The 9,051-nt window shown below is 39.9% G+C and overlaps 1 pseudogene; it reads right to left on the bottom strand.

The window, feature by feature from the left end:
- Positions 1 to 6,719: 6,719 nt before the first annotated feature.
- On the bottom strand, positions 6,720 to 7,235 carry LOC116080181 (annotated as a pseudogene).
- Between the last annotated feature and the right edge of the window lie 1,816 nt (positions 7,236 to 9,051).

Genomic DNA, 9,051 nt, shown 5'->3' with positions numbered 1-9,051 from the left:
TCATTTCTTGGTGCAGCAGAACTGTCAACTCTCAGCTTAGCTACAATGGAGGTGAAATCCTTTGGTGACGTGAAGGTCAGTGAAGTACAGCCTTATTACAATGAAATCCAATGTCTAAAAATTGTTCTTATTTTGGGCTTGTACCACAGTAGAAGCCAAGATTTTAAGTTCTACTAAATATAAAACAAACAAACAAACAAAAAGACTTTATATATTTATGCTCATTTAAGAAAATACTAGTGGTGATGATTATTTTGAAATATACAGTTAATATGTTTGGAGTTATTTAAAATTTATATTGAGAAAAACATGTATTTTCAGTATTGCTGTAGACAAGCATCTACATAAGACTGTTACATTGATTGTTATTTTATATCAAACAACTTTTATACTTATTTTTATTGTTATAATATTTTTTAAATCTTAAGGAATATGACAAAAAGATATTGTAGGTATTGAATGGGGGGTTTCTGAGAGGAGTTGGGGCACAAAAGGGCAACAAGAATGTGATTTAATTCTATTTATTCAAAATATGTTTTTAAATGTTAACAAATTCAGATAAATTGACATCATGTAACTTTTCTCATCATAATGCAATAAAAATTAAAAAAAAAAGAAAAAAAGATTCATCACTTCATTAATCCCATGTAGTTGGCAAAGTTTGTAATATCAGGAAGGATTTTCCTACTGCTAAGTGGGCCTTAAGTCCACTTAGATAGCTGTTGGTTATCACCATCTATGGGTGCATTATTGCACCCTTAGGGATAACTTCCTGTGCTGGTCATTGTTGTAATTCATAGCTGGACAGAACTATTGCCTTCCTCCTGTGGCAGCAGACACAGTACATTCTGGTACTATGAAAGCTAGAGCACAGAAAGGAGGCTTTCAGGATAAATCCAGCTGTGTCTTAGGAGTCCGAGGTCTGAAATGCATCGTGTCTTCAATGATAGGGACTTATCTTCAACCCCTGAGAGGCAACTAACTGTAACAGCAGTAACCTATTGTTAGGGTTTGAACAGCTCTAATCAACAACTGATTTCTCATGTCAAGCCAGTTCCATCTTGTTCTTTTAAAATAACACGTATGGATGTTATTACTTTGCTTTTTTATTTAGTATTTCTAGAATCTGAGCTCCCAAGAAGAGCCAGGCTTTTATTTCATTGCCTTCTGAAGCCTCAGTGAGCAGTCTAGCACTTGGCATATAATAGATACTTATTAAGCACTTGCTGGATGAATTGTACACGTGAAGAAATGTGTCTGTCCTAATCCTGGACCTCCAGCCACTAGGATTCACCTGTAAATCACATAAGCCATATAAACTAATCTTTGGTCTCATTAGAGTCCATCATCTTGGCATCTGACTTTTAATCTGCCCTTGATAATTGTTTTCTTCTTTCTCATCTGTCACCTGCATCAAGAATATCCCCCCAGTTGGACTTTTGGACACCCTGACCTCTTTCATCTGCACTCCATTTAACAGAGAAATCTTTTAAAGTCTTGCGTGCGATAGGACCTCCGTCCTATTTTGCCTGACACTCTTGGTACCATTAAACTGAACTAAGAATTAACAGGGATGTTGTACTATAGTTTCACTCAAAAAACACTTTCTCCATTCCTCTGTCTACTGAAGCTTTACAAGCTTCTTTGCTGTTCTTGAGCTTGCTCAGCTCTTCCCCGATGTACAGAGGTTTCTGAATAGTGTTCTCTTCTATCCACAATTCTCCTTTACTTCCCACTCAGCTTGTCTGTCTTTTCACAAAAGTCTTCCTTCATATCTCCTTATCACATATATGATATATGCACATATATATGCATCTCTTGATATTCAGCTTGTTTCTTTTCTTACATTTATTAAAAGTTGCTATCACTTTTGGGGAAATCTTTCTCAAGGATCATCATATTATTTGAGCAAGGATGGTAGCTCATGCTTATAGTCATTATTCTATTCCCAGTGGCTTGAAGAAATATTAATATAGAGCAGATGTTTAATAAATATTTGGTGATGGAACAAATATTTAGGTATCCACCCTACTTTTAATTTGTTGCCTTCAGGGCTTCTAAAATGTCCCACCCCATTATCAGAAGTCACCTTGTAGAAAATATAGCAATTTATTTCCTGGTTTTGAACTCTTTCTGAGAAAGTCACTGTCATTAGACTGTATTATAACTGTCATAACTTCTGTTATGTTAGAAGATGTCTTTCTCTATGCTATTGTAGTCCACTTCCTGCCTTGGACAAATACCTGACCAAGCTTCAGTGATCATAGCCCTTGTCTTCAATGGAGGCTTGTTCTGTGCCCTGATTGAACCATGAAAACTCAAATAAATTTAAATCCTATGATGACTTGGGACTTGCATCAGACTTGGAGAGGTTCATCCAGTCCAGTGCCTTTTTGTTGTATCTGTATCTCCATTTCACATCACCTGGCTGACTTTGGGATTTCAGATTGGTGCCCTAAAGATTATAGAGGACATAGTTATTAGAAGAAACAAGACAAAAAGAAATAAATCAAGATTTTGACTTCTAGCCAGACAGACAAAAGAATTTGATAACTATTGAGGTCAAATCCACCAACATGGTTGAAACTAGGTACCAGGGGATGCAGCCACAGAGCAAGGTTTCTACTCACTAGAGACTGTTGGGTTATCAGATGGCTTTGCCTGACCTCCTCTCTCCAAACTCAATGCCTTCAGTTTTCCAGCTAAGTCTGGGAGTCCTGTAGCAGAAACTTCCTGACTTACCTCTCTCTTTCAGGAGGATGGCAGTTAAGGAAATGCCAGAGAAGAAAGATAAAAAAATATCTGTGTGAAATAATGTAGAATTGGACATGGTAGCACATACCTGTAAGTCCTGAAATTGGGATGTGGAGTCAGGAGAAAAACAGAGTTTCAAAGTCATTCTTGGCTACATACTGAGTTTGTGTCTAGCTTGGACTACATAAGACCCTGTCTTAAAAAATAATAAAACCAAATAATGAAGTGTGAAGAACAGAATTCTGAATACGGCTCAGCCCTGAAGAAGTTTCTGGATGAGACACACGCTTGGTGTAAGGAAACATCAGCTCGGAACCTCCAAGACTGAGTTATTTGCTCCAGAGGGAGAGAGGGAAGGGAATAAAAGATAAATACAGGAGACAGAGGAAGATGTAGAGGGGAAGGAAACAAAGGGGGGGGTAGGATTTTTTCCAGAGTGGGACAAAGGACTGCCTTTAGATAGACCTTACCCATAGATGTGGCCCATAGAAAAATTAAAGTTTTATAAAGGTAAAAATGGGAAACCCCATGTTGGGATGGAGTATTCAATTTTAATTGGGCATGCTAATTAAGTGAGACAAAGGAGGCTTTTGATTGCTGGATTTCAATACTTTGATAGCTTGGTAGTCAGCCTCTGGAGGAGGAGGAAGTGGCCAAATAAGGGAATAGACTTTAGTGGCTTGCTTTAAGAATGCAATCTAATGGTCTTTAGCCGGGCAGATGGAATAGGGAGAAGGGCGAGGCTTGCCAGAGCCGTGCTGGCCATGCTCAAGCTGACCAGAGTCCCTTCATTTGGGTAGGAGCAAAAGGTTAGACGTTCACAGAGTAGGGAGAGGTAGGAAGGGACGTCGAAGTCCCTTTAGGCTTCGAGCTCGCAACCTGCCCTCAGCTCCCTAACACAAGCTTACTTGGCTTGCTTTTCGCTTCTGTGTATCGGCAAGGTCTTTGGTTTTAGGCTGTTTCCTCTGGCAGCTAAGAACTCAGTGTAAGAAAGTTTGCGTGGGCATCTTTAAAACCTCAAGTGGAGTCTTTCTGACTCATCCTTCATGCCTCTCTCCCACAGCTAGCTCTCGGGAAGGAAACTCCCCGGGTGGAGTCAGTGCTTCCTGCCTTCTGGTTCTGGACCCTTTTCCTTCCTGTGAGTGGGATGTAGCAGAAGTGGGTTTTCTCTGTCTTCATCATCCTTTCATGTCCCCTCTTCCCTTCTCCAACAAGCACTATTTGGAGTTAAAATGGAAGGATAGAAGTTCGTATTCCAAACATTTAAAAAATGGAGGATCTCTAAACTGGGGAGATGACTCCAAAGGTAAGAGTATTTGTTGCTCTTCCAAGGGACTTGAATTCAGTCCCTAGCCCTCACATGGTGGCTCGGAGCTGTTTATAACTCTAGTTTCAGATGGCCTTATGCTCTTTTCTGACCTCCATAGGCACCAGAAATGTATGAAGTACACAGATACACATGCAGGTTAAAAAAAAAGTCCCCAACTTAAAAATCAAAACCCCAGGGCCTCACTATGTAACCCAGACTGGCTTGCACCACCCCGTGTAGTCTAGTGTACCTTCACATAGTCTCCTGCTTTAGCCTCTCAAGAGCCAAGATTATAGGCATATGCAGAAAACACTTTGGAGGCAGGGTGTGGTGATGTATAACTTTAATCCTAGCACTCAGGAGGCATATGCATAGATATTTCTGAGTTAGAGGTGAGCCTGGTCTATAAAGGGAGTTCCAGGATAGCCAGAGCTTCATACACAGAGAAAGCCTGTCTAGAAAAACCAAACCAAACTAAATCAACCAAACCAACCAACCAACCAACCAACCAACCAACTAACCAACCAACTAACAGAACAAAAACCAAACAAAACCAAACAACCAAACAACTAAACAACTGCCCCCAACTACTTTTTAATTAAGAGATTAAAGTTAGACAATGTTAAACTTCCAGTTTACAAGTCTAATTGTAGAGTTGAAACTTTGAAGATTCTTTCTGTGTTTCTGATTCCTACACATTACTACCTCCTTAGAGTAACTCCTGTAAGGATGTTGGACAGGACCTGACTAGGGGCAACAAGCTTCTCATCTCAAATTGGTGGATGCTCTACCCTGTGATCTGCAGGTTTCTTCAATGAGTTCAGTGTCCTGTCTTAGACATATGGTTGGGCTCCTGAACACTGGTGACAGCCTGATATTTTGTCATAGGATCATTCTGCCCTACCATTCTGTGTTCTGATGGAGTTGCATGGGGGTATAATCTGTGGTTTGTATTTTGATATATAGCTCCTCCTTTGGATGTGAGATATACCACATCTGTCCATCTCAGCTGTCTCCCCAATATCAAGGCTCAGCCAGTTCTTCAGTGAGCATGAGGAAGGCTGAAGATGATTGGGCATGGAGTTAAGAGGGAAACAAAAAAAAATGTTCAAGGTTGCAGAATCTGTGTGCATTGACTCAGAGAAGTAGGACAAGTAGTATCAGAGAATAGAATGTCTTTTACTACAAGCTTATTAAAATTAGAATCTGTCTTTCTTTGCTTTGTCCTTCTCCAACTCATCTGACTTGGTCTCCTGTCTCTTTTGCTGTGTTTTCCTCATCTCCAGACTTGAGGATGTTGAAAGACTGTAGGGCTTAGCACTTGGTCCTCATGACTTTGTCTCGGTCCATGATCAAACTCACCTGCCTTCAGCATTCATGAGTTCAAAGACAATTGCAACTCTGCCAACTGCCTGTAGTTCACACAGACCTTCTACTGGTAGAACAGGTCCATGCAGGGAACTCAGCCCACCCCACTAAACTCCTAATATTCTCCACCTTGGTTGTTTGTAATTTGTTTTCTCTGCACCTCAGCATACCATTAAAGGCATTGCTGACTTCTCTCTCATACCCCACATGCAACTAATTAGCTAATAGGCAGTCCAGGTCTCTCTTTAAGCACACCTAGAGTTTGGTCTGCCCTCTTGATACCTTCACTGGTCCAAGGCTCCATCGCTTTATGCTCCAGTTACTGTGAGAGCTTATGAACTGCTCTTGCTTCTACCCTGTTGCCTTAGACTCCACGTCATGCTACAGAGTGACCCTTTGGAAGAGTATATTGGATCATGCCACTCTCAAACTCAAAGTCTTGCTACAGTTGCTTATTCAGAGTGAATGCCAGTGTCTGTATAGTAACCTTTTGACCCTTTGTGATCTGTCCCTTCAAATGCTCTGACGTCATCTAAGTCTTTCTCATTGTTCACTCTGCTCTAGCTACACTGGAATATTTGACATTACTTCGGCACCTCAAGCTTGGGGACTGTGCTTCTACTAGGTCTCCAAGCCCACTTCCCTTAAATAATACAGGATCTTTTTTGTTTTGTTTGTTTGTTTGTTTGTTTTCTTTTGTTTTTGTGTGTTTGTGTTGGGGACCTTTTAACCTCATGTCTTTGGTCTGTCTTTGTTTCTACCCTATCAAGCCTGGATACTCTTGCTTTTATTTTGACTTTTTCAGTTATTTGTTAGTATTTTCAGGTTGTCTGTCTCCATCTTCAGACAAACACACCAACTGGCTAATGGGGTGGAGATCCCTGGGTTCAGTCTTACAGAGATTCATATTTCTTTTGGGTATGGATAATATTTGAAAATGGTCTGTTTTAATTTGACGGGGAAGTCTAGGGAAAAGACAGTATGTACTTAAAAACAGCCAAAATGTAAACTATTTTCAATAGAGGCTACTATTGTTTATCTCATAAACAATATATAGGTTTCTATAATAAAACCAGCTAACAGGATGCTTATACATGGAAAGGACAAAAGGAACCCTCTCTCCAGAGTCTCTCAACAAGAATTTCAACTTCATAGTTTTAGTAGGGCTCCTCCACTTAAATTTTGTTAGGTATTGTGAACATGATTTTTTTTTTTTAACAGATCTTGCCTCAAGTTTATTTGTTAAAAACACCATAGGACACTGGTCACCTGCAAACTGTGTGTGGGTAGGTGTGTCCCAGCACTCCATCTGTCTTCACATTGTTTAGAGCCTTTTCTATGGGGCCTTCACAGGGGCCTGGGCACCTTTGGGCGCCTGAGCTGGAACTGAAGCCTGGGCCTTAGCTGGAGCTGTGGCCTCTGCCTTGGTTTGGAATTTAAGCTTTGGTTGGCAGAGTCTACACCCCTTGGCCATACAGCTCCGAATCTGCTTCCCAAGCCTGAGGTGAGCTATGAAAGTCAGACGGCTGAGTTTGGGGCTAGGGCCCTTTGGCATCGTGGGCTTGATGGCCTGAGGCTTCACCAGGGCCTTGATGGCCTCTACGCATGCACCCACTGCCTTTGCGTTGTTGGCCTGCATATTCTTCAGGCCTTTCTTGTGCTTCTTGGCAAAGTGCATGTTCCTCAGGAACTTAGGGTCAACCCCATTAAGAGATTCCTATCTTTGTGACCGGGGTTTCTTGATGCCATTTCTGTGCCATTTGTGGGACTGGTTGTGTGTGGTGTGGTTCTTGGATTTGGCCATATCTGCACGGTAACCTGCAGCTCTGGCAGCACCTGGGACCGAAAGAGAAAAGTGAACATAAATTTAATGATGATTATGATACAAAAAAATATCTACCTCTCCATACTACATAAGTTAAAGCTGTCCAGGTTTACCTGGAAACTTACAAGGCGTAATAGTTTTACAGACTGTACACAGATAGCACTAATTTGTTGCATCACTCGGTACGTGTAATTTAAATTCAACCCTCCCCATAGTGCGATGTTGGCACACCGTATTCTCAGCTAAACGGTTGCCAATGTCAAAGCTCCAAATGCTTTTACTTAGAACAGTGACAATTGAACTTGCTAAGTGTTAATAATCCTTCAAGCAAGGAGATGGCCAAGGTCACTAGTCCTTCATCTGAGTAGCCAGTCATTTCTAGTATGTGATTAGGTCCCGATTATATCAGATGTCAAGGGCTTCTGGGAGCCCTAATTATATGAGTCATTAAGGTTTTCTGGGAATATAGGCTAAAAATTAAAATGAGGAGGGTAGTCACATATACCACAATAAAAATTAGTTGATATAGGAGCAAAGACCCTAGATATTGTCTTACACCCTCATTTAGAAACATTCCTTACAACAAATAATACATTTATTTGTTACTATTATGTCTTATGATATTATTTTTTATCAAAAGAGTTGTTAAAATCACTAAACATAATTATATAAATATAAATCTCCCCTAACTTCTTGGTTCTTGTTCTAAAACCTACAAGAAGAAAGCCAATGTATAGGCAATCTTCATTTGCTATAACATGTCATGTATAAATTCCTAAAGTTTATGACTGGTCCATTCATGGTAACAAAATCTGATTTATAAATATAGGTCTAATTACTAATGTCTATATTAACATTGTTAAGCTTTATCTGCTTAGAAAACTAAACCATATATAAAAGTATAGTATTTTACAGATATGCACTGCAAAAGAGTTTTTAAAAATAAGATTTCTAGTCTTTCCATGAACTGTATCTATGGTTTAAAGTTGACTTTGATACTAGGAGAACTTCATTTTTTTTCTTATTTTCAACATAAGATTTTTATTATTAGAGAAATTCACATAATGCACCCTGATCACATTCACTTCCTAGGTAAAATTATATAATCCTAATTTTATAAAAATTACTTGTCCCAAACTGGTAAAGATAATTAAGACATACAAATTAATGATCAGTCCCCTTATAAATAATCAAATTCCTTAGTGGACTAAAAACTATTTTTGTAGTCATACTAAGGACAAATATAACTCATTTACAGAGACAAGCTTAGAGGGAGAGACCAATTTGTGCCTCCCATTAAATAATCTTCTATATATATTGTGTAAGTTAAGCCTGAAGCAAGTAACTCAAAACAAGTTTGAAGTAAACTTAAAGCTTATTTAATATAAAATAATATTTAAAATCAGGTACACTGGAAAAAAGACTGGTTATAAAAAGTAAATACTTGTGTAAAATGGGCTAAAAATACAATCTATGTACATGGCAGGATGTCCCTAACCCCAAGTAGTTCCCTTGAATGGAGCATAGTGCCGCCAGAGTAAGCTGTGTGCTAGTCTCATCTCAGGAGAAGGATGCCTGGGAAAGTAAGGCCTGCCTGAAGTCTGGTGCTCCTGTCCTTTCTGTGTAGGCCTGACCAGCAGCTCTGCCTGTTTAGGCCTAGTCAGCTCTGGCTGTGTAGGCCTGACCAGCTCTGCCTGTGTAGGCCTGGCCAGCTCTAGCTGTGTAGGCCTGACCAGCCCTGGCTGTGTAGACCTGACCAGCCCTGCTTATCTGCCATCTCTGGCTATGCATGTCT

Source organism: Mastomys coucha, unplaced genomic scaffold, assembly GCF_008632895.1.
Source record: "Mastomys coucha isolate ucsf_1 unplaced genomic scaffold, UCSF_Mcou_1 pScaffold6, whole genome shotgun sequence".
In the NCBI taxonomy this organism is placed as follows: Eukaryota; Metazoa; Chordata; class Mammalia; order Rodentia; family Muridae; genus Mastomys; species Mastomys coucha.
The sequence above is the reverse complement of the archived record's forward strand: the minus strand, read 5'-3'. Positions and strand labels throughout refer to the sequence as shown.